Genomic DNA, 26,593 nt, shown 5'->3' with positions numbered 1-26,593 from the left:
CCACTGCAGGTAAGCTCCGTCCGGACTCCTACGGGAGCCGGACTCCACCTACAACCCCAACCGAAAGGAGGACCCTTCCCGGACTTCTACAGAGGCCGGACTCCGACCGCTGTCGAGCCTCGATCAACAGATCCGCGCCCCTTGGCAGATCACAATAACAACCATGATCCTGTTCACTTCCTGTAGCGGATTCCGCGCGGCTCCATCACCCCCTGCGGCAGACCCATTACTCTCTGACAGGCTGTGTCAACGGCCACGATTCTGCTCCGCTCCCTGCGGCAGGTGCTGCACGATCCCACTACTCACCGACAACTAGCGGCAACGGACGCCGCTCCACTACCTGCAACAGGCCCTACGTGGCAGGCTATGATAATAGCCATGGGTCTACCCCACTACCATTCGCAATAAATTCTCCTGACCATGGGCGGCCCACTACCAGACGGTTACAAATGTCGCCATCAATCCGTTGCCCCCTCCGCCTATAAAAGGGGGACCCAGATACGTTATTCTCTAAGCTCATTTCTTATCTCAAAACTCTGCTAAATTCTCCGTTCGAGCACTCCATTCTTGTTGAGGCAGAGAACTGACTTGAGCGTCGGAGGGTCTTGCCGGAGAACCCCACCTCCGGTTTAGACTTCCCTTTGCAGGTCCCGGCGGTGACCGCGGCTTCCCCGACTCCAGCTTCTTCGGCGCAAGCAGATTTTTGCACCAACAGGATTGGCGCTAGAGGAAGGGGCCTGTGTCTTCGCAGCACCCTTGTTCTTGAAGGAGCGCTCGACGGATCCGCTTCCGGCCATCTTTTCCGATGCCCAATCCTCCTTCCCTCATCTGATGCCCTCTCACGAGGTCTCTGCACAAGTACCTCCGGCTATGGTCGCCGATAAAGGGTGGCCGGATGACCGGTCTCCGCCGGATTTCGTTAACATCATCTCAGGGGAATCCCGACGGGAGGCAATCAGCACACCAGCCGCATCCCTCAAGCGGCAAAAAGTTGAAGAGCCCATAGCCTTCACTGAAGAAGACGCCCAGGGAGTCCAATTCCCTCATAACGACGCGGTCGTAGTTTCCTTGAACATAGCAAATTACGACGTCCGTCGCATTCTCGTCGACAACGGGAGTTCGGCCGACATCTTGTTCTACAACGCCTTTTCAAGAATGGCCACTCTTGGCGGTCATCTAAGGCCGATTTGCTCCCCCTTAATGGGTTTACCGGTGACGCCGTTCCGACGGAAGGAATGATAGCTCTAACTGTGATCGCGGGTCAGCATCCAAAGCAGTCCAGAGCTCTGGTAAATTTCCTGATGGTAAAGGCGCCATCTGCCTACAATGCAATTCTTGGCCGACCCGGCCTCAATGCCCTCAGAGCTGTTGTTTCAACCTACCATTTGAAATTGAAGTTTCCCACTAGCCAGGGGATCGGAGAAGTCCGGGGAGACCAAGCACTGGCCAGGCATTGCTACAACATTGCCTTGCAAAGAAACAATCAAGCGGACCTCTGTTCGGTCGACGGATTGGATGCGCGCGATGACCTCACTGAAGAGAGGGGCAGTCCAATCGAAGACCTAATACCAATTCTTTTGAATGATGGGAATGCGGAGCATGTGGTGTTAATTGGCTCCAACCTGGAGGAGGAGGTGCGGACGCGTCTTGTGGATTTCCTCCGAAGGAATGCGGATGTTTTCGCATGGGTCCCGACGGATATGCCGGGGATCGACACAGAAGTCATGGAACATCATCTGGCGGTCGACCCTAAACATCGGCCGACGAAAGAAAAAATCCGGAGTCATGCCCGAGAGGCAGAAAGCAATAGCCGAGGAAGTGATAAGCTTCTCAAGGCCGGATTTATCAAAGAAGTCAATTATCCTGAGTGGATCTCCAATGTTGTTCTGGTCAAGAAAGCAAACGGCAGGTGGAGGATGTGTATCGACTTCAAAAAGCTGAATAAGGCTTGCCTAAAAGATAGCTACCCCCTTCCCAGGATCGACCAACTGGTGGACGCCACCTCGGGCCATGAGCTCCTCACTTTTATGGATGCATTCTCCGGCTATAACCAGATTAGAATGGCATGGAAGATGAAGAAAAGATAGCTTTCATCACTAATCGCGGCCTTTACTGCTACAGGGTCATGCCGTTCGGCCTCAAGAATGCGGGCGCCACCTATCAACGACTGGTGAACAAAATTTTCAAAGAGCAGATCGGCCGAAACATGGAGGTTTACGTAGACGACAAGCTTGTAAAAAGCAGGTCTTCCGGAAATCATGTCGCCGACCTCGAAGAAACTTTTGGCACTCTTCGAAAGTATAGAATGAAGCTGAACCCGACCAAATGCCCTTTGGGGTAACCTCAGGAAAGTTCTGGGCTTCATGGTATCGGGGCGGGGATTGAGGCCAATCCAGAGAAAATTCGTGCCATCCAAGAGATGACCGCCCCAAGGTCGATCAAGGAGGTTCAGTGCCTCACAGGAAGAGTTGCAGCTCTTAATCGCTTTGTCGCGAGGTCGGCCGAACGATATTTGCCCTTCTTCCAAACCCTCAAGCAGCCGAAGAACTTCTGTTGGACCCCTGAATGCCAACAGGCATTCGAAGAATTAAAAGGCTACCTTAGCTCACCTCCACTGCTGGCGAAGCCCGAACCTGGGGAGGAATTATTTTTGTACCTGGCAGTCTCTCCCACAGCCCTCGCAGCGGTCCTTGTCAAAGAAGAAATGAAGGTCCAGCGGCCGGTCTACTATATTAGCCGTGCGCTGAGGGACGCCGAGACCAGGTATACTAAATTAGAAAAACTGACCTACGCCTTATTGATTGCAGCTCGGAGACTCTGACCTTACTTTCAGGGGCACACGGTGACACTACTCACCGATCAACCGATCAAGGCAGTTTTGCACCGAGCTGATACCTCTGGGAGAATGGCAAAATAGGCAATCGAGCTCACAGAATTCGACATCAACTACAAACCTAGACCAGCAATAAAGGCCCAAATATTGACAGATTTCATAGTAGAGTGCACCATCCCCGAGGAGGCTGAACCTGAGCAAAGCAAAGTTGATGACCTGAAGGCCCGACCGAACTCCCCCAGCGAAGAAGCCAGCCCCTCCGATTGCTTTTGGACCCTCCATGTGGACGGATCTTCCAACATGGCAGGTGCAGGTGCGGGACTAATCTTGGTTAGTCCGGAGGGAGTCATCGCGGAGTACGCTCTGCGTTTCGAGTTCCCGCAACGAACAATGGAGCAGAATATGAAGCTCTGATCACAGGATTAAGGGTCGCCAAAGAGCTTGGAATAGGTCGACTCCGGGTGCACAGCGACTCTCAACTTTGGTGGGGCAAGTTAGCGGAAGCTATGAAGCACGGGAGGACAGTATGGCCAAATATCTTGAGAAAGTGAAGGAGTTCACCCCGCCTTTGGCAGTTTCGACATCAGGCAAATTCCAAGGTCGGAGAATACCAGAGCCGATCTTCTCTCCAAACTGGCACATCGGCTCCGGCCGAATTGCCCAAAGGCGTCCTCTTTGAAGTTTTAAAACATCCGAGTACGGAAGAACCGCAGCCCGTAATGGAGATCGACCACGAGCCCAGCTGGGTCGACCCACTGACAATCTATCTTAAAGATGGGGTCCTCCCCCAGGACGCGAAAGAGGCCCGAAGCTCCGAAATCAAGCCTTCCGGTACATCCTTTATGAGGGCAAATTGTACAGAAGATCATACTCCTTGCCCCTTTTAAGGTGTCTTCGGCCTTCAGAAGCTGGCTACGCTTTATGGGAAGTGCACGAGGGAGCTTGCGGAAACCATTTGGGTGCCAGATCTTTATCCCACAAGTTACTCCGCCAAGGTATTACTGGCCAACAATGCATCATGACTCGATCGAATATGTCAAAAAGTGTGATCGATGCCAGAGATACTCCAACGTCCAGAGACAGCCCGCTACCGAGCTCGCACCCTTGAGTGCCCCATGGCCTTTTGCACAGTGGGGGATGGATATTCTAGGCCCCTTTCCCATGGCGTCCGGTCAAAGGAAGTTTCTCCTTGTGGCGATCGACTACTTCACCAAATGGATCGAGGCCGAGCCACTGGCAAAAATCACAGAAGCGAAAGTGCAGGATTTCGTCTGGCAGGTTCGGTTTGCCTAGAACCCTAATCATTGATAATGGACGGCAATTCGCAGGAGCCAGATTCGCTAAATTCTGTGAAGATCTAAACATCTCCCACAACTTCACATCAGTGGCCCATCCTCAGGCAAACGGTGAAGCTGAGGTAACTAACAGAACCCTTTTGCAGGGAATTAAGACAAGGCTTGAAAGAGCGAAAGGAACTTGGGTGGACGAGCTTTATCATGTGCTATGGGCGTACCAAACTACCCAGAGGTTGCCTACAGGGGAGACTCCCTTTGCTTTAGCCTTTGGTACGGAGGCCGTCATCCCGATCGAGCTTAAACTCCCATCGGCACGAGTCGTGACATTCGATGAACCCCAAAATGCACAAAGTCTCAGAGCCAACCTCGACCTGCTGGAAGAAAGGCGGGAGATTGCTCAGGTTCGAATGGCGGCCTACAGACAGAAAGTTGCCCGATATTACAACGCCCGGGTCAAGAACAAGGCATTTAAAGCAGGAGATCTAGTGCTCCGACGAGCTGCTGTCTCGCAACCACAGGGCTAGGGGAAACTTGCCCCAAACTGGGAGGGACCTTACGAGGTCAAGGAAGTAGTCCGGCCTGGAACTTATTATCTTAAGGAGCTTGGAGGAGCCGACCTCCCGCGACCATGGAACTCAGAAAACTTACGGATGTACTACCAGTGATTTCGCCCTAATCAAAAAATGCGTGCCCATATGTCTTGGGACAATTCAAGCAAACTGTATCAAAAATAAGAGGGCAACCTCTTAAAGTCGAAGACCCGGTTCTTTTAGACCGGATGGGGGGAGAGGCCTCGCAACGCCCATATGTGCCCCCACAGCCCTGTTAGGGACAGGAGGAGAACCTCGCCCTAACTTGAGCAAAGTCGAAGGCCCGGTTCTTTTAGACGGATGGGGGGAGAGGCCTCGCAACGCCCATATGTGCCCCCACAGCCCTGTTAGGGACAGGAGGAGAACCTCGCCCTAACTTGAGCAAAGTCGAAGGCCCGGTTCTTTTAGACCGGATGGGGGGAGAGGCCTCGCAACGCCCATATGTGCCCCCACAACCCTGTTAGGGACAGGAGGAGAACCTCGCCCTAACTTGAGCAAAGTCGAAGGCCCGGTTCTTTTAGACCGGATGGGGGGAGAGGCCTCACAACGCCCATATGTGCCCCCACAGCCCTGTTAGGGACAGGAGGAGAATCTCGCCCTAACTTGAGCAAAGTCGAAGGCCCGGTTCTTTTAGACCGGATGGGGAGAGAGGCCTCACAACGCCCTAATGTGTCCCCGCAGCCGTATTAGGGATCGGAGGAGAACCTCGCCCTAACTTGAGCAAACTCGGAGACCCGGTTCTTCTAGACCAAATAGGGGAGAGACCCCACAGCGCCCTAAAGCACCCCCGCAAGCCAGGCTGATAACGCGAGGAGGACCTCACGCCGGTCCGAGCAAAATGAAAGGTCCGGACTCCTACGAGAGCCGGGTCCCAACGACAAAGAAGACTTCACCCGGACTCCTACGGGAGTCGGATTCCGTTCTCAGTATCAGCCGCTGGTAAGCTCCGTCCGGACTCCTACGGGAGCCGAACTTCATCTTTAACTGTGATTGCAGAGGACCCCGCCCGGACTCCTACGGGAGCCGGTCCCAGCGACAAAGAAGGCTCCACCCGGACTCCTACGGGAGCCGGGTCCCAGCGACAAAGAAGGCTCCACCCGGACTTCTACGAGAGCCGGGTTCCAATAACAAAGAAGACTTTCGCCCGGACTCCTACGGGAGCCGGTTCCAACGACAAAAAAGATTTCGCCGGACTCTTACGGGGGCCGGGTTTCATTTGCGACGCCAAGGAAGACTTCACCCGGACTCCTACGGGAGCCGGGCTCCATCGCTGACATCAGCTACAGGACAACCCCGCCCGGACTTCTACGGAAGCCGGACTTTGCCTAGGACTTTGATTGCAGGAAAATGAAAGCTTTGCCCTGGCCCCTACAGAACCAAGCTACTCCAACTTCAGGAGGACTTCTTCGCTCGGACTCCCAAGGGATCCGGACTCAGCTCCGACCTCAACAGAGAAAAAACCCAAGCAAAAAGGAAAGCAAACAGTGCCCGAAGGCAACGAAAGCCTGGACCCCCAAATTCAAGCCCCAGGGGGAACTTCGGGCCCGAAGGGCCCCAAGCAAGCCTGCAGCCGTCGACGGAATCACAATTGGGTATCTTCGAACGACGTGAGAACTGAAAAAGTAGCTCGACAAACGACAACCCCACATGAACTGAAGAGGTCGCCGACGACCTTGGGACGACGTTATACAGACGAAGAGAAGGAAAGAAAAATGAAGAAATTCGACAGACAACTACTTAATGCGAGATGCAGACGAGGTACCAAAATCTCTTTTTCATTTAACAAGAGTATACGTTACAGGACCCGGTGGGTCAGGGAAAAAGAAAAAGAAGATACACGTCATCGCAAGTCTTGCAAGCACGGTTCGGGCAAGATGAACCGGAGGCCGCTCCGAGCTACGAACTCCTCTCTCCGTCTCTATCCTTCTCAGTCGCGTTCTCTAGTGCGTGTAACAGCTCTCGCCCCATCTCGCCTCATTCTGTTTCCGAAGTCCCAACCTTAGCGGGAAAGGGGTGGGATAGATCTCCGGAGGCGGTAAGGGCAACGGCGGCAATAGCGAAGACCTATTTCAAGAAGAATCGGAGTCACCTCGGAAGCGGTAGCGATGCCAGAGATGTGCCTCATCTCCAAATGCCCCACAACAGCCGCCACCCAAAATACTCCGGCAAGGTCGGCATGCGCTACTTCCACCGTCCCCGCAACAAGTCCACTGCCTCGCCATCGATGCCGACCGCCTCGGTCCCTCGGCCCCGACGGCGTTAAGGATCCCGTCATGGCTTATGACGGCAGCTCTGCCCTCTTGATCGGTATCACCCCGTCTTGCTGCTCCAAAATTCGCAGACAGAATAACTTCACCGACAGCCCCCGTTACTAAACCCCTGTTGTTGAAGGAATTCTTCCTCGGGCCCCTTTAAAACGATGGAGATTCTCACCGGCCGCCATTCTCCTCACCTTCCTCCGAGCCCTAAAAATCCCCTCAAGAACGGCCTCCAGAGTAGAGACATGGTGTGGAAACCCTCAGAGAAGAATTGGGGGGCTAAAGGAGGCAAGGACTGGTGCGAGGGAAGCAAGACTCTCAGGGGAAAGAAAAGCGCCAGGGTGAGGCCATGAAAGGACTGAGGGGTTTAAATAGCCGACGGATCCTGGCGCAGTTATGGCGGCGAGTATTCCTGGGCCAGCTGGTGTGTGCCGCGTGTCGCGCTTATCCGCTTCATTGCTATCGAGGGTTGACCGCTCTCAAATTCCCGTGGCACGGGCTTGGGATCGCGGTTCAACAGGGGTTCCGAAAAGACTCTTCGCGAGAAGCGGGCTATGACGTACACGCATTAAATACCAAAATATCTGGAGGCGGCAGTGCGCTGGAATCGAAGGGACGGTTTCGGCTGTACCCACCTCGCTCTCTGTACTTCCTTCGTTTGAAATTCAAACTAGGAAGTAGGGGGACTAGTGTTGGGTATAAAATACCCACAGCCGAAACCCCCGCGGAGTCGACGACGGAACAGAACGGTTCCACCCGGACTCCTATGGGAGCCGGGCTCCGCGGGCTCCGCCTTCGACATCAACAACAGCTCGGCTCCGCCCGAGCTCCTACGGGAGCCGGGCTCCGCCTTCGACATCAACAGCTCGGCTCCGCCCGGGCTCCTAGGGAGCCGGGCTCCGCCTTCGACATCAACAGCAGCTCGGCTCCGCCCGAGCTCCTACGGGAGCCGGGCTCCGCCTTCGACATCAACAGCAGCTCGGCTCCGCCCGGACTCCTACGGAGTCGGGCTCCGCGGGCTCCGCCTTCGACATCAACAGCAGCTCGGCTCCGCCCGGGCTCCGCCTTCGACATCAACAGCTCGGCTCCGCCCGGGCTCCTACGGGAGCCGGGCTCCGCCTTCGACATCAACAGCAGCTCGGCTCCGCCCGGGCTCCTACGGGAGCCGGGCTCCGCCTTCGACATCAACAGCAGCTCGGCTCCGCCCGGACTCCTACGGGAGCCGGGCTCCCGGGCTCGCCTTCGACATCAACAGCAGCTCGGCTCCGCCCGGACTCCTACGGGAGCCGGGCTCCACCTTCGACATCAACAGCTCGGCTCCGCCCGGACTCCTACGGGAGCCGGGCTCCGTGGGCTCCGCCTTCGGCATCAACAGCAGCTCGGCTCCGCCCGGACTCCTACGGGAGCCGGGCTCCGCCTTCGACATCAGCTGCTGGTAAGCTCCGTCCGGACTCTTACGGGAGCCGGACTTCATCTTTAACTTTTATTGCAGAGTGCTCCGCCCGGACTCCTACGGGAGCCGGGTTCGCTTTCAGTATCCACTACAGGTAAGCTCCGTCCGGACTCCTACGGGAGCCGGACTCCACCTACAACCCCAACCGAAAGGAGGACCCTTCCCGGACTTCTACAGAGGCCGGACTCCGACCGCTGCCGAGCCTCGATCAACAGATCCGCGCCCCTTGGCAGATCACAATAACAACCATGATCCTGTTCCACTTCCTGTAGCGGATTTCACGCGGCTCCATCACCCCCTGCGGCGGACCCATTACTCTCTGACAGGCTGTATCAACGGCCACGATTCTGCTCCGCTCCCTGCGGCAGGTGCTGCACGATCCCACTACTCCCGACAACTAGCGGCAACGGACGCCGCTCCACTACCTGCAACAGGCCCTACGTGGCAGGCTATGACAATAGCCATGGGTCTACCCCACTACCCTTCGCAATAAATTCCCCTGACCATGGGCGGCCCACTACCAGACGGTTACAAATGTCGCCATCAATCCGTTGCCCCCTCCGCCTATAAAAGGGGGACCCAGATACGTTATTTCTAAGCTCATTTCTTATCTCAAAACTCTGCTAAATTCTCCGTTCGAGCACTCCATTCTTGTTGAGGCAGAGAACTGACTTGAGCGTCGGAGGGTCTTGCCGGAGCAACCCCACCTCCGGTTTAGACTTCCCTTTGCAGGTCCCGGCGGCGACCACGGCTTCCCCGACTCCAGCTTCTCCGACGCAAGCAGATTTTTGCACCAACAATGAGCAATGTGAAGATATTTTTTTATAATAAATGAAGGACGGAAATAACAATATACATGTCTATATGAAGGTTAATGATTTGGAGATAAAGGTAGAAATAATTTTAAAAAGTTTAAAAAAAGTTTAATATTTTTAGTTTAACTTCTACATTGATTAGTACTAATACCCAATGCCATACCTCACTCATGCTCTACTGGACATCAGTGGCCCTTTTAAAAATTATTTGGTGAAATTCGAAATTTTAAGTTAAATGGTACTTAATTCTAAATTCTTTCTTTACTTGAGGATGAGCAAAGTTCAAGTTAGGAGGTGTAATAAGTGGTATATTTTTGTATTTATTTTAGATATTTTTGATAATTTATGGTGCTAACATCTTCTTAAAAACTTAATTTCATAAATATATTAGATTTTCTTATAAAAATAAATAATTTTAAAAAATATAAAATTAGAGTATATTTATGAAAAATAGATGTTGATTTAATTAAGCAATTTAAGCATCAAAATAAAAAAAAAATTAAAAAATTTAATGCATATTTTTTTTAATTTTTCAGGCAAAAATTAAAGCAAAAATCAAGTGAAAATATCTTAAAAAATAAAATTTATAGCCTTTGGTGCATGGTGGACCGACCGTTCGGTCCACAAAATCAGGGGCACGGTCCATAGAAAATGTTACATGGTCCACGGCACGATCTACGAATGAGTGAAAGAAATTTACACTGATTGATGGTCCAAATTTCATTTGAAGCAAGATTCGACGACTATGGTGGTTTCCAACTTTGAATAGGATTTTTGGGCACGATCTGATGGTCGAAACTCAATCCATCACTCGATCCGACGGTTGGTATTTATCTTGACTGTGTTAAGGAGATAAAAGGCACGATCCAATGACCAGAAACTCATCAAGGGCACGATCGGATGGTTAGCATTATTTTGATCATAAGAAGGACTTAAATAACATTTTTTGGAGTGATCTGGGTAGTCCAAATGCAGTCCAACGGCCAGAATTAATTCATACAGGTATTATATAATTTCTAAGGATTTTAGGACTCCTTTTGTTATCAGAAAAAGATGAAAAAATCACCTATAAATAGGGGGTCTAGGAATAAATCTAGAGAGAAGAAAAAATTAGTAGAAAGCTAAAGAAAAATTAGAAAAAAAATAATATAGATTTAAAGATCCAAGGAGAAGAACAAGAGAAGTTGGTTCGCTCTACGGAGTATGAAGGAAGAAGAAGAGGTCATCAACCATCTTCTTAATGAGGCTGGATTGATCAACTTCAGATCTTTATTATAGTTTTATTTTTATTTTATTTTATTATTTTTTTAAAATTTTTTTATATTTAAATTTTAATTTTAATTAATATAAAATTTATTTTCTTACACTTTAAATTTTTATCTTTTAATTTTTCACAAGTAGATGCTAGGATCTAGTTAGTAGATCTTAGTACCAATTTATTTTATGCTCTTTAAATTCTTGTTATTTATTTTTATTGCAAGTAGATGCTAGGATCTAAATAATAGATCTTAGTATCTGATTTATTTTTTTATACTTTTTATTTTATTTTTCGACTTAAATTATTTTTTTCAAAATTTTATTTTTTTATAAAATCAAAGATTTCAAATCAAAATTTTATCTTCTCTGTGGATTCAATCTGACTCACTACTTTCTATATATTTTTAATTTTATTAAAGTCAGAATTAGATTGATAATCACAGTGTCCTAACGACAACATCGTGATTATATCAGTGGTTGTGTGAGATCTTTTCTTCCTTATTGCCAGTCCTCCTCTCTTTTCAGATATAGATAAGATCTGATTTAGATCAAATCTTATTTGATATGGTGTATAAGGAAACCTTAATTTTATGCGACAAAATTAGTGGGGCGTGAGGTTTTTGGCATGAAGTTGGGACAGCTTCTTTAGGATACCATAACTTCTTCTCAACATCTTCCTCCTATCTTCCTCCTTTCTTCCTTCTTTCTTCTTTACATCTCCATGCCCAGATCTAATAGAGATTAGATCTAAGAGAGAAAAAGAAAGAGAAGAAGAGAAGAAGAAAGATTCTTCTTTTCTTCTTGGTGATCTGGTTCAGATCCCGTCGGATCTACGCGAAGGAGTTTGTGCAGCGATCTTCTTCTTCGAAATCTAGAAGAAGAATGTAGATCCAAGGCTGAGGAGTGAGATCTGTAAGGTACTAGCACACCGATGATCTTGGTGCTCTGATCAAACTTCTCTGTATGAATATCAGCAAAGGTCGGGTGCATGCACGGCTACGATCGAAACCTCAGATATCCACAAGATCCAAGGTATGGAGATCTGATCTCCAACTTTATTTTACTAACGATTGTTTTCTTTTCAAATTTCAGATCAAGTAACATGTTCGTGTCAAGATCCTACACATGGTTTTCATATTAGATCTGGTACATATTTTAAATTAAAAATATTTTAATTTATTTACTTTCACTGCATAAGGTTTAAAAAAAAATTTAAACTACACATATGAAACCATAGCATCTTCTAACACCAAGCCCTTCCATGCCTCCTCTCTTATCCCCTTTTTGGATAAGGATCAAATTTGATTTGATCTTATTTTGATTGGATCAAAATTGGAGTCCTAGTTTGATTAGGTTTGATCCTATCAAACCTAGTCTTCCTCTAACTCTTGGATGCCACCTATTTAAAGAGGGGTTACGGGGCATAGAGAAGAAATCAAAAATCCTCTTGGGTGTGGGCTATTGGGGCGTGGGTTCCTCATGGGGCATGGAGAAGAGATAAGAAATCTTGGGCTCTTGGGGCGTGGGCTCCTCTTGGGGATGGGATTTTAGAGAGAAGAGAAAAGAGAGGTCTATTCTTCTTTCTTCTCCTCTTTTCTTCCTCCTTATCTTCTTCTTTCTTGAGATTATCTTTGAGATTAGAAGAAGATCCATTCCAACCATCAAGGAAGTGATCTCGATAAAGGAGCTAGCACTTCGAAGAGATCAAAGAACCTTCGATCAGATCAGATCTCGTATGGATATCCGTAGAGATCGGATATGTGCGTGGCTACTCCAGAATCTGAAGATATTTTCAAATTCGGATCTGAAGAAGAAGTTCAGTGATTCAGGTATATGATCTGATCACATATTTAATTTTATTTTTTAAAATCAGATGCTTTATATCTTATTTATCATCAGATGAACTAGATTTATATGTATAAGATTTAGATCTATACATGTGTAAGATTAAATATAATTTAATCTAGTCTTACACTGTTTATTTTTCAAAATTATTTTAAAATCTACATGCAAAATATCTACAATCCAACAATATATGTCGCATATCATAAATAGCTTTGCAGTACTGAAAGACTTTGTCATGAGATGATGCACAGCACATTGCAAGAACATGGATCGTATTATGGTTCTACTTTAGAAAAATATAGTCATAACTCATGGTTGATGAGATGAATTTGATGTTTTGAAAGAAATTAGATTCGTGAATGAAATTTAAATTTTTAAAAAGAATGAATTTGACATGTATAATATTTTGATAATACTGAATATTTGAATTTGATTTTGAACTAATGAATTCCATATGTTTATATTATGTAAATAATTATTTAATTTATTATCTGATTAACCTAGTTGAAGTATTCATTGTTTATTTGGTTATCTAGCTCATTATTGCATGTTTTACTACTTTTATAGATCCTAAAAACTAAGCTACCATGGGATTTTGCTTTGGGAGAGTGATTAGAAGCAAAGTTTGATTCATCCTAGATTAGGATTTCTTAAATTCTAATGTAAGGCCTTGAATATTGCTAAAATTTTGAAGAAATTGAAGTTTGGATTTCTAGTTATTTAGATTTTATATTTAATTAATTTATTATTTATTTATTACTTACTTTATGATATCATGATATGATGCCTTATATGCTTGTGAGAAAAATTTTCTATAAGTATTTAGTAATTAATAGGAACCTCAATTTGTGATCTTAGATTAAAGGCATGACAATATATATATATATGTATGTTTGAATATTTTTAGTATTTATGTATGTATGTATATGTATGTATGTATGCATATGTGTGTGTATATATATATATATATATATATATATATATATGTATGTATGTATGTATGTGTATGTATGTGTATATAGACGCACACATACATGCACATACATAATCATATAAATACATACACACATATACATATGTATCTATGTAAATGTAAATGTATATGTGTGTGTGTGTATGCACGTATTTATGTATATATATTTTGAAGGTCTTTATGAACATGTTTGTTTATTGTTTCTACTTATAAAAAGCGAAGATCAAGTCTGATAAGATGTTGTTCCTTTCGTAAGAATAGGTGAACCAAATATTTGTTACACATTGTTTGTTACTCATAAAAACAAAATAAAATTTTAAAAATAACTCTTAAAGGATACTCAAGTGTTGGGTTTTGGTTGCGTAGCGGAATATGGTTTTAAAATTTTTAATCAAAAAGAAAGTTTTAATACTTAAAATAAGTCAATCGGAACACAAACCCTAGGACTACCATGTAGATTTCAATCAAACAAATCAAGCATACATATTAGGTAGAAAATTATACCTTCCTGGAAGATGATGATCCGGTAAAAGAATAATCTCCACAAGATACCAAAGTAGATGTCCTCCAATGGTGATCCGTATAGGATTGATCAGGGCTCTTCCCAATTTGATGTAGTGCTACAACCTTCTTCACAAGTTCACTGCCAAATTCCTTCTTAAGGATGAAACACACCACCACCTAATTGCCTTCAAATCTCTACTAGGGCCACACCAGAAATTTTTTCTCAAAAGATCTTGCCATCTATATTTGATTTAGAAATCCAACTATTGGAAAAACTGAACCCTAGGATTAGCAACCCTTACCTTTCCTTTTCTCTCTTGTCTTTTCTTTCTATTTTTCTCTCCTTTTTTTTCTTTTTCTTTCTTTTCTTTTCTAGTTTTTTTTATTTTTTTCTCACAAAATCCCATGCCTAATCTACTCAGGGAATACATGCCAAGACTTGATGTAGCACCCCCTTTAAATAGGAAAAGAAGGGGCGCCACACACTCCCAAGGGACGCCAACCTTTGGTGCTTATTTTTCTCACACGGTGATTTAATTCACCATGTGATAACTTATGGCATGGAAGAGCCTTCATATAGGACTCCTCCTCTTCTGTGCCTCCAAAAACCAAGGCGCCATCCATATGGCATGGAATAAATATGGCATAGGATTTAAGGAAGGTTTGTTAAGAGGAGTAGCCCAGAAGGACTATTCCTTCTAGGCACCATTTATTTTGGGTGATTTCATTTATTTGTGCATGGTTTAGCATGGAGAAAGTAGGATCAGCATGGAACACTTTCATGTTAAAAAGTTAAGCCATCTAATGTCTTAAGGTTTGAACCTAATCCCATTAGGTCAAGGCATCAAGCTTAGGGTTGGCTTAAACATCTTTGAACTAAACCTAATTGGGAACTTGGATTAATTCATGTTCTAGCATGATAATTTAACCCATAGGATTCACAATAAATCTAATTAGATCAAATCAAGATCAAATTTTAAAGTGTATGACCCATTGGGTTCCATATCTAGCTAGTAGTGGACTCAGGCTCATGATCTAAATAAATTCGATTATGTTAGGTCAGTCCAAATGCATCAATAAGTCAGAACATTTTCTTATTAATTTTTAAATTAAATATTTTTAATTTTTATGAATCTACAAGTCAAGATTGATGTCTAGTAATATATCATAACTATCCTGAAGGCATAAAATTTGATGAAGATATAAAAAATATCCTTCAATGACAAGTTACCGTGCAATTCAATCTTTCGATCATACAACATTCTAGATGAGCTATGGGCATAAAATCATGTCTAGCCCAAATATTTATTTATATGTATCTCGATTAGAAGGTGATGATTCAGTTGATGATACCTTAAAATTTTTTTCTAATTATCATCCTGTTTTGGCCAAAAACTTCTTGAATCATCAACTTATGAGATCACATAGGATGTTCGCTCATCTTTTAAAGAGTGATCGATTCCTTGTTAACCACTCACAAGCTCTATGTACACTGCACCATATCCAAAACACCTCACACAAAGCTCAAAGAACCAAGCTAGAGAATAAACCAAAATATAGATTCATATGCATAAGTAGCATGGTGATGTTAGATCTGAGGATCACTTGCACTACTCCCACTAGAGAACAATCAACTGATAAGCATATAAGACTCCATCAAATGATCTCTGGATAGATCAATTCAGTGAACTCATTATCTAACGAGCATCCATATTTTCATATTAGTATCACCATATAAGTGATTGTGAGATCAACCATCCTCTCCATCGAGCATACATAGGATGTACCGGTCTTACCGGTATGATTGATCCCCGACTCAATGATCCTATGACTAAAAATATTTTAGATTAAGACTATCAAGGATTTAGATCTCACTGGCATGATCTCATCATGACCCTAAATCATTATCCTAATCTATGAAGTTCATTATAATCTTAAAAAGTATTAAGATACAGCATATAATAAAATAAAATATCTAATTTTATTAATAATTAATATCAAATACATGAGTTTGAAAGATAAAATATAGAAAAATATCTCATTGCATCGCACATACGATTGGCTTGTAGGGCATTATTCTTTCATCATGTGCTTTATTTGCCCTTTGTTTAACCTCTCGTTGCATCCTCTTTTGGTTCTCTATCCCCTTTTCTTATCCTTCCTCATCTATTGAAGCTTGAGATGCAATATCATTTTTGATGATACATATAGCTGGTAAACATGAGATTCTACATAAACCTGATATGCCGATGTGAAATCATAATGAAATATGAACATATAGCAAGTTCTATCAGAGTAATTATGCTGGAGCTGAGCCGTATAGCTTCTCATTTGTTATGACTTGGACCTTTTATGGTAGATATTGGTGCACAGACTCTTTTTTTCAATATTCCTATTACCGAATAATGATACTTTTCAGATCCATCACGATACTAAGTAGCAGTCAAAATTTGTATCCATTTTTTATGATATTATGCATAGATCAGCATGACTAATTTCTCAGAAGATTCTTCCACAATGAACTCTGATAAGTGCGATTTCGAGTAAATGTTCAAGTAAGTGTTTACAGAATATTCTTTTATTCAAAGAAATATTCATCGAAATAATAAGTCACCCATTCCATTGATATAGATACATCTGAGACCAACAAATGCTCAGGAGTTCCTCTATTCAATTTTTTTCCTTCTTCTTGTTGCTGGATATCTCATTCGTATATATCTTTTTTTTGTTTCTCAAGCCTCTAGTGAGTTATAGACAGAGTTAGAACAAATCAAATCTTTGATGATTCCATCATACATGATCGAGTTGTGAAAACTTCTGGATAGGTATTCTATATCTGAATTGAATTCTTTTGATTAAAGAATCTCCTTCTAGTTACTCTGAAACAATTAGGAGATTCTCTAGAAGAAATATGGGTTCTACTTCTGGTGGCAACATGCTATTGGGTGGTGGTCCTGCTTATGGGGTCAAATCAATGCTTTCTAAGAAGAAATATTTGAATATCAATCTCATCGATCTCATAAGTATCATATCAAATCCCATCAATCAAATCACTTTTTTGAGAAATACGAGATATTTAAGTCATATAAGTAAAGAGATCTATTCAATGATAAGAAAAAGAAAAAACATGAATGGTGATTGGATTGATGATAAAATAGAATTCTGGGTCACGATCAGTGATTCAATTGATGATGAAGAAAGAGAATTCTTAATTCAACTCTTCACCTAAATGACAGAAATAATTTGATGATTACTTTGTATTCTATGAGAAACAAGATATTGCTGACTTAAGCTCTGCTTGGGATTATTGTTGGTACAATAGCTTTTGGAGTAGAGTTTTTCAAAATGATGATTGTTATTTGATAATCATATTTATAAAGTACTTTGAAACTTTAACATATATTTAGTAACTAAAATAAAAAAATATTTTTAGAATAATAAAATGATAATAAAAAAAATATTACATAACATTATATGGTGAAGAATACTATAATATAATATTATATATTATTATGTACATGCATTTATGTATATACATTTTGAAGGTCTTCAAATGTTTGTTTATTATCTCTACTTATAAAAAGAGGAGATCAAGTTTAATAAGATGTTGTTCCTTTTGTAAGAATCAGTGAACGAAATGTTTGTTACACATTGTTTGTTACTCATAAAATAAAATAAAATTTTAAAAAGAACTCCTGAAGGCTACTCATGTGCTTTATTTGCCCTTATTTTACCTCTCTAGAGCATTGCCTCTTCTTCTAGTTCTCCACCCAATCTTCTTATCCTTTCCTCAGCTATTGAAGCCTGAGATGCAATATCATTTTTGATGATACATATAACTGGTAAATATGATATTCTACATAACCTGATATGCCGATGTGAAAACATAATGCAATATGAATATAAATAGAACAATTTGATGATTACTTTGTATTGTGTGAGAAACAAAATATTGCTGATTTAAGCTCTATTTGGGATGTTATTGGTAATAGAGCTTTTGGGAGTAGAGTTTTCTTTGCTATTTAGTAACCATATTTATAAAGTACATTAAAACTTAAACATATATTTGATAACTAAAATAAAAAATACTTTGATATAATAAAATGATAATAAAAGATATTATATAATGTGAATACATATAAAGAATAATATAATATAATATTATATCTTATTATATATTAAAATATTATTATATTATATGATATTATTATCATATAATGTAATACAATATTATAATATCATATAATATTATATTATTATTAATATATTATTATGTTTGATTGTATTATTATAATATAATAATACTGTAATAGATACATTATATGTTTATAATGAAAATATGTTATATTCTAAAAATATTATTATATTATACGATATTATTATCATATCATATAAATAATATTATAATATAATATAGCTATCATATAATATTATTATAATTATATCATATAATATAATATTGTAATATAGTATAGCTATAATATAATAGATAATGTAATATAATGTAATAAATTATATAATTTTATTATAATATAATAATATTACATTATTTTAAATATTATTGCATTAGATTATATTTTATAATATAATAATACTGTAATAGATTATATTATATATTATATATATCATAATATTAATTTATGTTAATATATATATTTATCGTATAATAATATAATATGATATGATATAATATATAATCATGAGATTTATTAGTTGTATTTTAGTCATCTAAAAAATTTTATATAAATTAAAATAATTTTTTAATATCGGTCAAAAAGTACTTTTGGAAAGAAACTCTAAAATGAAGCTTTTTTCAAGTAGATCCTGATCAGCTTTCTAGTATAATCAAAAATATTTTTTGATTTTTTATCAAAAAAGTATTTTTGGAATGTCAAAAGTACTCTTTAGGCACTCCAAAAACCTTTTAAACAAGGCGTTATAGGGGTGAAACTAAATCATCTACTTTCGAATAAAATTAATATCTTTTTTTTTCTTATATGGATGTGGTATTAGATAAGATATCAAATTACATATTTTTTGATAGAATATTAAAGAACAGCGGTATTCACTGTACAAAAAAAAGTACATAACTTATGTACCTCTTTATTCCAATTTGTCCGATATGTCATCCAGAATAGAATTAGTGTTTGTACGATAGTGCCTGATAACATTCCACACCAAATTCCCTGCAATTAAAGTTAATCAAAGGCCAAAATAAGAAAAATACTAGCGTATGTCGGACAATTATAGTGATGTGAATAAAGCATAAATATGGAAATTCTTTGAGGTAACAATCATGAGTTTCTTTCATGTCACATACTATTTAAGCTAGAGGCCCAATAATGGATGATGTTCATACATTCTAGTCTTGAAATCTATTGCTACTGATTGGGACAGGGAATAACCACATGCAATAGTAGGAGAAAGAGAAATGTATTTACCTGAACACCCATGTCAAGCTTATAACCCATTATAAGGCCTAGAGGAATGCCAAATATATAGTAGCAAGCAATGTTCACATATGCGACCAATGCTTGCCACCCTGCTCCAATGGCCACACCTGTTATCATCAGTTATTGCTATTGTTAGGTAATGATAATATCTACATAAGAGACTGAACAATTTCCCAATACTATTGTTTACAACAAATGTTTGTTAGAGAACTACATGATTGAACATTTTATAAATAGCTCAATCTGATGGTAATGAGATTATTCAATATAGTTAGGAAATGGCTAGGTTGTCTAAGTTCACTACAGAAAATACTTTCTCATGCATGGTAAGTTTGCAAGAGACAGTTCTTATGTGATGCAAAGAAAAGATGGAAAATATTGTTCAACATAGGCTCCATAATCTTATAATTACTTGTCTGAAGCTCTTAATGTATCACATCTGTCATGCAATCTCATCTATTAGTCATTTGTATCTTGCTTGAAGACTAGCTGCGCATACCTATGAAATATAGCAACCCAATGCAATAACCCTGCAAGATTTATTTTACGATAGTTTGTATGATGCTATCACATTTCACTACTATTCAATTCATTATTGATCCTAGTATTTTTAAAGCCATGGTCTCTAACATAAATTTCCACGGACTTCAAGGCAAGGATATAATTTGTCCAGGTTCAGATCTACGAAGGAAAACTGCCAGCAATCTGTAACTTTCTATCGAGGCAAACCACCTATACATTTGCCTATTCATGTTTATTTCCATCCAGTACCTTTTTCTCTATATTGTTTAACCAATGCACTCTGTCATTTTAATCCATTAATTTAGGCCAGCTAAGCTTGGCATATATGCCTGTTATTGATAACATCTTGGTCCTTTGCATTTGATAGGATTATAAATAAATCTTGGAGATCAATTTTGTGCATGGTACATATATCCTTGTATTTCACTCTTGCCTATATGAACTAGCTAGAGTTCTTCGTCCCAAATAAACTGACTAAAGATTCATTGGAGCTTCCCTCTATTTTATTTCCTCCTGACAAATGATTTCCCAAGATGGAATTTACCAGCATATAAACTTAAGGATCAAAGCAGTAATATGTAGTTTGCTTTCAAAGCTTTAGCAATAAAATTCATTGTAAAAGGGCTATGAGGCTTCCCACATGAGTGGCATCAAATGACAGAACTAGAATAAGCATAGTTGTATTACAAGTCATTGACATTTTCAATACTGTAAATTCAATCTTGCACTGCTTACTATAAATTACTAACAAAGTTAATCATCTGATTTAGGAGAAATATCATATTATTTTCAATCTGTTACAATACATCATACTAGGTCAAGGAGCAGGATGTATCACATCAAGCCCTTGATCGCTGGTGCATCTTCTGGATATACCATTACTTTGTTACACAACATCGGATTTGATACTCTCCTAATCAAATAATGACCTCAATGAGCAACATGTTAGCATCAATTTTACAAACTTGTTGGTGTTATTTTAGTCACAGATGGCCAGTTTCTTGTCTCAAAATGCCAGTCAAACTCAACTTATTATACATTGTTAAGTTTGATGGGAACACAATTCCTAATTTAGAAGGGATTCAAGGATATTATAAAAATGGATGTGGGTAAAAATGTCATCTAGCTGCCCTTGCTGACTTCAACACTGAGCACACCCTTTTACTAGGTATATTAAATCCATTCTATCATTTATACCTACTAGATGGAATATTCCAGAAATCTCTTAGAAATCTCGCGTCACACATTATAATTTCCCAAATTTTCCTATAGCTTCACTTCTCTTCACCCGCCTCCTCTCCCACACTCACTCGCAACTTAGACATCTAAAATATGTACTGAAACCGATCTCTGTAACTGTATATAAGAGAATCTGACTCTAGTTAGGAGGACTGAATATATCTAGTATAAAATAGAGGCCGCCATTCTCATTCATGTTAACCTCCTCCAAAGATTTTATACATGGTCGAACACCTACTAGTTAATTAATTTCTTACCTCCTCCTCCTCCTTCTCCCTTTTTTTTTTTTTTTAACATATGGTTGATAGAGATTCTAAGTGAACTAAATGTGTTGAGCAGTCCTTTATTTTGATTACAGACCTATAATTTTTTATAAGATGCTTGGTTCTAGACTACCTTGGTTTGCTCTTCATAAAGGTAGAGGTCCCTGCTATTCCTTGCTATCTGCTTCCAATATTAATATGTTAAAATCACTTTATAGGATCTCCATTGTGCAGCAATGTAGTTTGAACGGGGCCTTGCAACCTAATGAATTGCATGCCACCAAATATTCTACCATGGACTTTTCAATCTACCTTGCATATAAGGTTCCTAATTATGTGGTCACATGCATCTATGTTTATGTACATACATATAAATGCAAATATGATGTATAATGTATGTATATGGGTGAGTATACACGCACACACACACTAAGTTTTTGACATGCTTAGGCTATATATATACACACACACACACTAAGACTTTGACATGTTTAGGCTAGATGAATGACATTGGAACCCATACTTTTCAACCAGTGTGAGATAGTTTTAGCTTTCTTGCCCTTACAATGGTGACAAATATCTTTCTAAGATTTATTAGTATCTATTATTTTGACAACATAAAACCCTCTTATATTATCTAAAGTTCTCTGCCATCAATTTATCATCCAAAGGTTAAAATTTTCCTCTAGCAGCTATAAGCTTTCTTTACTTGGATAAAAAAAGCTGCATTAATCAGCAAGTTTGAAAACTCTATAATATTATCATTGTCAACAAATTATGTCTACTCAAGGAGACTAGTTTTATCTTCCATCCAGAAATTCTTCCCATCTTGGTGTACTTAAATGAGTATGAAGTAAAGAAATTATTTTAAGATATCAATAGTATATTCTTACTTTATCAAAAATGTTGTTTCAATAGTGAACTTGCTTTAACTCCTTAAATATGCTAACCATATTATTAATACCAGAAGTACTGAAAGGCATTAATTATCAGCAATTATTTTGAGTTTTATGGCAAGACAATCACTCGTGAAAGCAAAATATTGTTTTTTTTAACAAATTTCCATTCATAGCCCAAATTAAGTGACAAATTACATGATTGAAGCTGTAGTTAAATGAGAAAAAGGAATCAATATTAATCATAGGCTTTAAAGAATTTGACAAGCAAAACATTGACTGTTGGGGTTGTAGAAAAACTAACAGTTAGTTATGCAACAAGTTAAAAATTCTAGAGCAATATGTCCTATGCAACAATACAGGAATTTAATAGATCCATGTGTAAACAATGGATTTGAATGTGCTTAAACAAGCAACATAATATTAGTACATTGGTATTCGACAAAAACTACTAGATTAAAATATGGTGGTTTTGAAAAATAATTATTCGAAGAAATTTGTGATGTTTATACACATATTAATTAGAAGATCTCTTAATCCAACCAAATACCCAAATAACCTATTTTTATATGCAAATTCCAATTCACTATTCTAATCAAATCTCAAGCTATTTATTTTTCGATGCAAGACTTGAGTTTCTCATTACAAAGTGAATTAATTAGTATGTGCCAGAAATTTTTTGTTACTTATCTTAGAAAATCGGTAGGCAGCATATGTAGATTTCAAAATTTTTGAAATACGCATCGGAAAACAAAACGGATTAAACTCCTTAACCCCACATGCAAGAGATCAAATCTAATCCTACCCAATCCTCGAAGAAAACACATATATATAATCTAGAATTTAGAAATAAATATGAGATCTGATCTCATTACCTTGGTGCGATAGATATTCACTGCTTCTGATGATCATGGATTCGTAGATGCTCGAGCCGCACACGTATCCGGCTCTATAGATATCCATTAGGATCAATTTTGAACTAATTTCTCCTTGTAGAATACTCTTTTCTCAAAAAGAATCTTAGCCTTGAGCACTTTAATCAACACCTTGATCTGGACTGCGGGATCAACTCCTTGATCAGCAGTCTTCTTTTTCTTCTCCTCCTCGTTCTTCACTCTTGAAGACAAAGCAGTACCTCTTGGCATGTGAAAAAAGGGGACACCCAACTCTTGGGTGTGGAAAGAAAAAGAGGAGGAGAGGAGGCATGGAGAACAGAGAGAGAGAGAGATTTTTCATCAAAAATCAATTAGCTAGTAACCCTAAAGACATACCCTTTATATAGGCACTATCCTAACACAAAATAGGAATTATTTATATTAAAAGGGTAGATCCTTATTTCATAAGAATCCTCTACCTTTTTAATCTGATTTATTTCAATTAAAATCAGATATAAATGGTATATCATCAGCCCTTTTAAGCATGTCAAGAGGCATCCTAAAAATACATATCAGGTAGTTGGGCACCAACTCTTGGTGCCCCACAATAGGGTTTCTATCCAAATAAGAGGGGGCGTGGCCCCACTCTCTCTCCTCCATGCCATGCCACATAAGAGGGGGTGGGCCCCTCTAGGATTTGGCACCCAATTCCTACCAAAAGAGAAGGAAGGTGCCACCCAATCTTTCATCTATTCCACATTCACACTAAAAGATAATTAAGAGATAAAGAAGAGATAATGTTAGGATAATTATACCAACCAATTGACTTAATCAAATTCTCTTGGGCTCATAATTAAGAGCCCAATTAAATCTAAATAGATTTAGGTTAGGTTCAAGACTATAGACTTGATCAAATAGAAGTTCGAGAAAAATTAGGTTTAACTGTGTGCTAGCATAGTTCTCATAAACCTAATAGGATTTTAATAAATCCTAATCCAATTGGAACTTCATAAGTTTCAATTGATAAATTCGAGATTAAATCTCTTAATTTGTGGCCTCATAGGTTCCATTATATCTGGTAGTGAGATATATTGTGATCTCTATCACAACATCATCGAAACTCTTTTTGATGGATTGAAATATTTTCAATTCTATCCTTCGAGGGCCATCGATCATCAAGATGATGCCTAATAAAACTCACAATCCATCAGTGACACCTAGCAGTATGTAATGACAATCTAATTGAATGAAAGTATGAACTTTTAGGTGCAGTTATCGTATGATTCAGTCCTTCTATCATGAGTCCCAACTTGACGGAGGTCATGGAGAATTCATCAGATCCCATTGTCAGTTATATGCTAGATTGGCTCGACTTGAGTTTATTTATGAATTTCATAGAAACTCTTTTTCAGTATTCACATTTTCTTTGGTCAAAGACTTTTTGAACTCAGTCTCGCAAATCGCATAAGACTTCTTCTTTTCTACCAAGGTCAATAGATTCCATTTAGATGCATTCTACTCTAAATAACGAACCTGAATCTAAGGATCCATATGGCTAGAGATCAAGAGAATATATAGTCAAACCCCATAGCCTCACTTCAAATAGTCAATGACACCGCAGGTCAAAAGACCACTCACACCACTGTAGCATCGAGAAGACCGCTGACGAGTGAATAGACATCCATGTGGTTCTTATGTTGGTCACGCTCAGTGCAAGTTATTCTCTAACAACCATCTGTACCTTCATCCCAGTGTCTCTATACCGCAGACCCAATCTGTCTATAAGGGAGATGAATCGTGCACCAATCTCAAATGGATTGATTATGTCCTCCGTGACGATCCTTCGATTGGAAGCATTTAGAAATTAACCATTAATTAATGTATGTCTCAAATTCTTAACTTTTTAAGAATATACAAAATTATCTTTATTAATTTTTAGGACAAATCATGGACACAAATATGATTGAAATAAAAAGTCCTTTATTGATAATAAAAAGATTATAAGTATAAGTTTAGGTCCTAGAATTATATAATGTGTCAGCCAATAATTAGCTTCTAGGGCACAAATCCAACAACTTATAGTTGGAGATATATGAAAAACAAACTATATTTTTTGATTATTATATGTTATTTCCTTTCAATTCATGGCATAAGTCAATGTCAAAAAATTTTGATAATGCTCATATCTCTAGTATTTCTACTAACAATATTTATCTAGCAATGTTTATGATAGTGATGTTAAAAATTAATCAATCAAAAGGAACAAATCATGATAGAAAAAGAGTATTCTGATAAGTTTTCCTAGAAATCATAAACTAGTATTCCATGAGCATAGCAAGAATTCACATGTAATTATTTTCTTCACATTCTTCACCAATGGGCATTGCAATTATCTTACAAATTTTTAAAAACTTGAATTTTTTTATCTATAAAATCAAATACTACTAAGGACTTTCATGCCCCTACCAAACTATTTTTACTTGATTGAACAAAGATTTTAAAAAAATGTCAAGTAATTTTTGACTTTTATTGTGAAAATATTGTACATTCTATTTATTTCTCATATTTTTGGATTTGATATGTTTGATGGATATGGTTCACAATATCTCTAAAGATATTTTCATTGCAAAGTCTAAGCATAATATTAGTAAATACTTGATGGCATAAGCATAACATGTTGTCAAATAAAGTGTAAATAAAAAGAAAACTATGAAATTTTGTAATTGAGAAGGTGAGTTAAATACCTGAAAGAACAGGTTGAATATTATTGATTACAATCGATATTGCAAGCAATGGAGTGAGAGCATAAACAACCCTTTCACATCATTACTATTTGTAAATGCGGATGGATATTGCTTCCTTGTAATTATCAAGATAAAAGAAAGAAAAATGCCTATGAAGAATGAAGTTATAACAACAACAATAACAGAAAACTTTGCTGTCCTTGGGTGACCTGCTCCCAAGTTCATTAGACACCCTAACACTTAAAAAAAGAAATATATATTAGTATAATTGAATTAATTATATTTTTGAAGATAATATGATTTACAATTCATAGTCAGATTCAAACCTTATTGCTGCATTAGCTCCCATAGCAACCATAACAGTCCATCCAAGAATAGTCATGCTATTAACAAATAAAATTTTCAAATTATAGAGACTATATAGGTCAATTTGATAAACATAGTAAACAAAACGAAAAACTTGTCCTGAATTTGAATGAGATATATGTCATAAATTGAACATAGAGTCTTTAAAATATTCCAAATGTATACCATCATAGAAATTGTAATAAATATTAGTGGCGGATAATGGCAACACATTGAAGCCTATTTAGCATTAGATTTTGGTTCCTTCTTTATTATTTATAGAAGGAAATATAAAGCTTGGTAAAATAGTTTGTGAATCTCCTTTTCCTCTTCATTCATATTATTTCTTTTTTATCCCTGTATTCCTTTTGTTTTTTAGAATGTTCTCTATCTTTTTGTCCTTTGCTCTAATAAATTTTTTTATCATGATAAT

The 26,593-nt window shown here is 39.4% G+C and overlaps 1 pseudogene; it reads right to left on the bottom strand.

Annotated features, from left to right (window-relative positions):
* LOC140851527 (protein DETOXIFICATION 29-like) overlaps positions 1–26,054 on the bottom strand; it is an 89,484-nt pseudogene extending 63,430 nt beyond the window's left edge.
* Between the last annotated feature and the right edge of the window lie 539 nt (positions 26,055–26,593).

Source organism: Elaeis guineensis, chromosome 9 (assembly GCF_000442705.2).
Source record: "Elaeis guineensis isolate ETL-2024a chromosome 9, EG11, whole genome shotgun sequence".
NCBI lineage: Eukaryota > Viridiplantae > Streptophyta > Magnoliopsida > Arecales > Arecaceae > Elaeis > Elaeis guineensis.
This window is presented reverse-complemented; position numbering and strand designations above follow the sequence as displayed.